This window comes from Nicotiana tabacum, chromosome 11, assembly GCF_000715075.1.
Source record: "Nicotiana tabacum cultivar K326 chromosome 11, ASM71507v2, whole genome shotgun sequence".
NCBI classification, from domain to species: domain Eukaryota; kingdom Viridiplantae; phylum Streptophyta; class Magnoliopsida; order Solanales; family Solanaceae; genus Nicotiana; species Nicotiana tabacum.
In genome coordinates, this window is record NC_134090.1 from 43,504,861 (window position 1) to 43,512,221 (window position 7,361).

At 35.5% G+C, this 7,361-nt stretch overlaps 1 long non-coding RNA gene across 1 annotated transcript; it reads left to right on the forward strand.

The window, feature by feature from the left end:
- Nucleotides 1-627: 627 nt before the first annotated feature.
- Nucleotides 628-5,552, forward strand: LOC107793945 (uncharacterized). The gene is made up of 4 exons (XR_012696919.1): nt 628-1,099; nt 1,456-1,561; nt 1,731-1,797; nt 5,195-5,552. It is a non-coding gene; the product is annotated as an uncharacterized LOC107793945 (long non-coding RNA).
- Nucleotides 5,553-7,361: the final 1,809 nt, after the last annotated feature.

Below are 7,361 nucleotides of genomic sequence, written 5' to 3' on the forward strand. Positions count from 1 at the left end.
ATTGTGTGAAGGATGCATTTATGGGAAACGAACTAGAAAGTCTTTTCCTGTTGGAAAGGTTTGGAGGGCTTCAAAGTGTCTTGAATTCATACATGCTGGTTTATGTGGACTCATGCATACTACAACTTTTAGTGGGAGTTGTTATTGTAGATATGTGATTTTTGACCCTCCCCAAGATTTTACATATTTTAGCATATAAATATTTAGTTTAGGCTTAATATCGCTATTTCAATTAGTTTTGACTCTTTTATTTTATTTTATCACAAGAATGAAAACTACAAAAAATATTTTCTCTTATTTAGCTAATTGATATTTTATTACTTTTAGTTTATCTATCTTTCATAAAATTAAAAAATATACAAAAATAATTTCACTTTTAGTATTTAGTTTTGTTCTAGTAATTTATTTTAATTAGGATTGATTTCATAATTTTATAGTTATTATTTTAGGAATTAATATTTTTTAGTCTAGTAGAGTTAAATGGCCATTTTTAAAGGTAAATTTGGCCCGTATTTAGCCCAATTTGGATCTAACCCATAGCAACCCAAGCCCAATACCCCTGAAACCCTAGACCTAGACATTAAAAGAACCCCGGAGTCTAAGTTTGGATCAGTCGTTTTTCATCATAGGAGACCCCCCTGAACGTCTTCTTCTTCGCACCAAAATTCAAACCGCCCACAACCCCCTGAACTCCTAAGCAAATATCACCACAGTCGCCATCCTCCACGAACGACCTCACACTAAACGACCCCTGATCTCTTCTCCAACTTCCAACACCAAAACTAGCCGCAACTCCCAAAACAACCAGCTCCCCACCCATCTTCTTCAGAACCAAAACCTAGAGAGATCACCTCCAGCCGTTACTCCTCTCAAAGCCACATCTTTCGCCGTCCGCTGTCTCTCACCACCAGGGGCGGATTTACATACTAGTTTTAGGTGCTCAAGCACCCATTAACCTTGACGTAAACTAGGTATAGCTATAATAAAAATATAAGAAATAGGATATAACATTTTAGTGAGCACCCAATAAACAAAATGACTGATGGGTGTTGTGGTTCTGAAGTGGGAGTTAAAACCTTTTCTGAAAGCAAAGACCCAGGTTCGATTCCTGTCACAGCACTGCCTTTATATTTTTGAATGTCAGCTTTTTGTCTTTTATGGAAAAGTTTTTAACTTTTCCTATTCCCTTTAGGTTTTAGTTTAGATTGTCAGATTACGTTTTAGTTTAACTTTTTGTATTCCCTTTACGTTTTCCTATCTTTTTAGTTTTTAACCTTTCTCTGCTTTTGAACTAAATTTTCCTTTTTTAGTTTTTAGTTTTTCCTTTTCCTACTTCCTTTCACCTTTAGGCTTTATTATATTAATAATTAATTAGATTTAAGTATAAGAAAGGCCATCTTTACAGTCTTACAGAAAAGTTTAAAACTAAACCCTTCTTGAATTTTTGCTCATTAGGAACGTAGAGAAGGGAAAAACGAAGAACAAAGTAGACGAAACAATCAGCAAACTCTCCGGTCATTCACAACAATCTCAAAATCAGATTATCAGAACATAGCACAAGGTAATAAGATTTGGTGTTTTTATTAAAGTAAGAAATTAAAAATATTCTTAGAAGTATTTTGAATTTTATCATGCTTATAGCTTATTCTTTGAAAGCAGATTCAATGAAAAATATTATCTTTGTTACCAACTTGCTTGATTCCAAAACTTAATTTTGAGAATATATGCAGGTTAGTAATATTGGTGGGTTGTGCGATTGATGAAATTGTGCTCATCAACTCATTGCTTCAGAAATTTGTAAGTTTTTATCTTTTCTTTCGAAAAATTAAATAGTTATATTGTTATTGCCGTGTTGTTTGTGTTGTTGATTGAGGGGCATGGTTTTCCCGATAAAAATTAATTAAATTATGTGTAGTAAATTTCGGATGAAATTAAATTGAACTAAATCTTGTTTGTAGGAATTCTTCATCAATTTTTTGTGTCGAGATGGATAAGTTTGTCACAAGATCAAAAGTTGGGCAACCAAGTTCTAGTTCTACTCATTCATCTGTTGCGTCATCCGTAGCCCCGGAAATTCAAAGGGATATATCTCTTTCAGATCATAATTTAGGATCTCCCAATACTGACCCGGGGGATAGGAAGTCCATTGCAGAATATAGCCCTAATATACGAGATGAAATTAGAAAACATTATATTCAAATGGGACATTGCCAGCCTACGAGTCATGATTTTCCTAAAACTAAGTTTGGGAAGATAATGCGTCAGTTTTATCCTGGTTGGTTTAAGGGTCAACATTCAAAGTGGTTGGAGTACAATATATCAAAAGATGCTGCATATTGTTTGTGTTGTTATTTATTCAAAAATGAACATGTAATTCATGGAAATATGGGGGATGCTTTTACAAAAAATGGCTTTAAAGGTTGGAACAAGGCTATAGAAAGATTTTGAGCTCATGTTGGAGAGGTAAATAGCATCCACAACAAGTGTTTCAATAGGATGATTGATTTAATGAATCAATCACAATCAATTCGCACTTCTTTTGAAAAGCAATCCGAGAAAGAAAAAAGTGAGTCTCGACGTCGCTTGAGTGCTTCAATCGATGTGGCTAGGTTTCTTTTGAGACTAGGATTGCCATTTCGTGGGCACGATGAGAGTCAATCTTCTACAAATAGAGGTATCTTTCTTGAACTCTTGCAATGGTATGGAGATATTGATCCGGATATTGGAAGTATTATATTAGAAAATGCTCCAAAAAATGAAATGATGTGTTCCCCAATGATTCAGAAAGATATTGTTGATGCTTGTGCCAAAGAAGCAATCAAAGCTATCATTGAAGACTTGGATGGGGATTTTTTCGGGATACTAGTTGATGAATAAAAGGATATATCACACAAGGAGCAAATGACACTTGTTTTGAGATATGTTAACAAAGAAGGCGAAGTAATTGAGAGATTTGTTGGTATTGTTCATGTCAATGATACATCTGCTCAATCATTGAAGAAGGAAATCGACTCTTTTCTTTCATATCACTCATTAAGTCCATCTCAAATACGTGGGCAAGGTTATGATGGAGCTAGTAACATGCAGGGAGAGCTACGTGGTCTTAAGACTTTGATTCTGAATGAAACTCCATCGGCGTATTGCATTCATTATTTTCCCCACCAATTGCAGTTAACACTTGTGGCTCTTGCAAAGAAGCATTCAGATGTAGATGACTTTTTTTGTATAGTTACTAATGTGTTAAATATTGTTGGATCATCTTTTAAGCGCAAGGATTTGCTTCGACAACATCAAGCTGAAAAATTAGAGGAGTTGCTCATATCAGGTGAGGTGCATACTGGACGAGGACTAAATCAAGAACGTGGGCTTCAACAACCAGGTGATACTCGTTGGGGTTCTCATTATAGAACGTTAAATAACCTCATTGTCCTATTTTCATCAATTATTCATGTTCTTGAATTTGTTGCTCGTGAGGGTCCAAATTATGCCGATAGACTTGTTGCTGAAAGCTTTATGACTAAGATTAAGGAATTTGAATTTGTTTTTATGTTGCACTTGATGTGGAAAGTTCTAATGATGACAAATGATTTGAGCTCCTCATTACAAAGGATGGATCAAGATATTGTCAATGCTATGAGACTCCTCACTCATACAAAGCAAAGATTACAAAGGATGAGGAATAGTGAATTTCAATCATTAATGGATGATGTCTCTTCATTCTGTGATAAACATGAGATAATGATCCCGAAGATGGATGCTCTCTATTTTCCTGGGAAGTCAAAGCGTAGAGCTCTTGATGTTACATACTCTCATCACTTGCATGTTGAGATATTTAATGGTGTTATCGATTTGCATCTTCAAGAGCTTAGAAGTCGTTTTGATGCCATGAGTACTGACTTACTTCTCGGTATGGCTAGTTTAAATCCACTTAATTCATTTGGTAATTTTGATAAGAACAGGATAATGAAGTTGGCTGAATATTATCCCAATGAGTTTGATAGCAACAAGCTTCGGGATCTTAGTTTCCAGCTTGATAGTTTTGTAGTTTATGCTCGTGGTCATGACAAGAGGTTCTTCAACATGAAGGGAATTAGTGACCTTTCTAAAGTATTGGTTAAGTCAGACCTGCATCAAACTTGGCCACTGGTGTATTTACTTATCAAGTTGACTCTCATTCTTCCTGTTGCTACCGCTTCTGTGGAACGCGCTTTCTCATCCATGAACTACATAAAAAATGAGCTTCGTAATAGCATAGGTGATGAATTTTTAAACAGTTGTTTAGTTTGCTATGTAGAGCGTAAGATATTCTCAACTGTGAGCAACGATGCCATTATTCATCGTTTTCAACATATGAAAAGTCGTCGATCACAGTTGTGAATTGTGACTAGAAGTCCTTTTGGTAATGATAATACTATTAGTAGTTCATTATGACTTGTGACTAAAAGTATTTGTTGGTAATGAAAATATTATTAGTAGTTTTCATATTAAGTCTTTTACTCTTGCATTCGAATAATTGTGCACTTATACTATGCGATTGATAGCACCTTTCTATTAAAGGAAGTGAGCACCCATAACCTTAAAATCCTAGATACGCCACTGTTCACCACCCTCATATAGCCAACTCAACTAATTCCCTATCGATCTCCCTGTTATGAAACACATTTGCGATCACATGCACAGTCGCAGAAATAGGCCTTATTATTTTGTTGTCAACATTGCATGTTTTCTGACTGGAAATAAGGTGCAAAAATGCTTAAAATGCTAGCAGTGAGTGCAGGATGCCTTCCTCTCCTGAATCCGTCCGGTTTAATATCATCACTGCCATTAGCTGCTTCTATGTTTTGATTAATGACCAACGGATAGGTTTTCTGAATTAAACTTATATCTCCAGAGTGTTATGTTTGTCTAATATACTTGAAGGGCTTAACAAATTTAAACTGGGTAGTGACATTTGAGATAGCTACTAGATAGCTTGTTTTGAACATTATTTCCCACAAGACCAGGCCTTCATCTCCATTTCTCAACTAGAAAACGCCCAAACACTGGAAAAAAAGAGAGGAAACGGACGGACAGAAACAGGGGCAGGATAAGCACTGTACAATGTTCTTATAATTACTCCCTTCATTACATTGTGTCCGTTGTATTACTAGTACCAGAATCATCTAGTCAACTTCTTGCTTTTTGGGTTGTTTAGGTTGCTTTAGCCTTTGCTGTGGGATTAACTTGTGCGTTCACTAGTGGCGAGATGGAGTTTCGTTTGAGCTGAGGTTGATTCCGGTTCGAGTTCCTGTCGCTGGTCCGTCCGCGGTCCATCATATTTTTTGGTGAAACAATCAATTTTCAGCTCTATTGAGAATTTGTCGAACACTATTGAAGAAGAGGCAAAAAAATGGATTTTCAATAAGCTAAAAGGTATGTATTTACTTCAAAATCAGCTTCTGCATTTCTGTCTGCCTATGATTAAATACATATTCTTATAATTTTTCTTGAGTAAACAGTTTATGTGATTTTCACTTCGTTACATTCGCAATTCTTAATTTAACTAGCACCTTCGTGTCTTTGGTTTATTTGGATGACAACGAATGGCTTATTCTGCTAAAAATAAACTATATTTTGTTCCATTAGAACTATATTGAGTTGGTTTAATGAGAGTTAGGACAGAACTCTTCAACAACAACAACAACCACCCAGTATAATCCCATTTAGTGGGGTCTGGGGAGGGTAGTGTGTACGCAGACCTTACCCCTACCCTAGGGTAGAGAGACTGTTTCCAAATAGACCCCCGACATCCTTCCCTCCAAGAACATCCCACCTTGCTCTTGGGGAGATTCGAACTCACAACCTCTCGGTTGGAAGTGGGAGTTGCTTACCATCAGAGCAACCCCTCTTAGGACAGAACTCTTAAAGATTAAAATTGGATCGCAACTGTTTGCGTGCTTCTTTGGCTGAATTGGGTCGTGGGAGTAATGGGGATGACCAAAGCCCATTAGTGATTAATTTGTTCTCATGTTTTAGGATCGGGCTTGGTCGAATGCATGAAATAAGAAGTTAAAAGGAAATGAGAGTGAAATCAATTTTTGTTTCTTTTAGTTTTATTTATTTTACTTTTATTACATTGTCCGCTAGGAGCATGCTAGGCCGTCAACACCCGATAGGCAAACCTTTAGGCGCGCTTTTAATTTAATATCGTGATTATATACATGTCCGCGTAACATGATTACAGTTTCTAAAATGAATATTCGTAGCTTGCTTTAGGCGCGACTTAATCTATCATCGTGATTGTGTACACGTCCGCGTGACATAATTATGATTCTAAAAATAAATCGAGGTATGCGTTCGCTCAACTTCGGCCAAACTTTCTTAATAATAATAATAAAGCGTGATTAATTCTGGACACGTACGCGTGATATGATTCTTAATGCGCCAAACGAAATGAGTACATGTACGCGTGACTCGTTTCAGGTTAATTTCTAAATTTAGAGCGGTAAGGGTAAAATTCACATAGGTTCTAAAGTACATAACTAAACAATTTATTTAAGCCATGTATGATTAAAGCGACCGTACTAAAATCACGGAATCCAGGAATGCCTAACACCTTCTCCCGGGTTAACAAAATTTCTTACCCGGTCTTTTGTGTTCGCATATCATAAATAGAGTCAAACTTTCCTCGACTTGGGATTTAAAATAACCCAGTGACTTGGGACATCATAAATATTCCAAGTGGCGACTCTGAATAAAATAAATAATCCCTTTTCGATTATGTCACTTTAATTGAAAAAACTCCCCTATACCCCTTTCGGGTAGAAAAAGGAGGTGTGACAACTCATAAATAGTTGTGAGCACGTGATTTTTGACCTATGTGAAATACTCCTACAAATTAAAGAAATAGATTTTTTCCAAATTGTTTGCAATTTTATAGGATTTTTGTAGAATTTTGTTAATTGTTTGCATTTTTGTGCATGTCTAATTTTGTCAAAATCATGAAAAAATGTCAAAAAATATCATGCATTGCATTTAGATTTTGTGTTTATATTTTAGGATTAATTAGTTAATTAATTGTATTATTAAAATGAAAATCACAAATTATATTATAATTTAGGATCAACTAATTTTGTAAATACTATAATTAGATAATTAGCTTAATTTTACTAATTATATTAATTTGAGATGCAATTTTGGATTTTAGTTAATTAAAGAAAAAGGAAAAAAAGAAGAAAAAAGAAAACAAAGAGAAAAGAATTTGAAAAGGGTTTAACTTGGTTTTAAAATTGGGCCAACGTTTGAAATTGGCCCAAAACCCTCGCTCAGTTCCCTCCAGGTCCAACCCCAAACCCGGTCTAGTCCAGCCTTACCTGAAACGA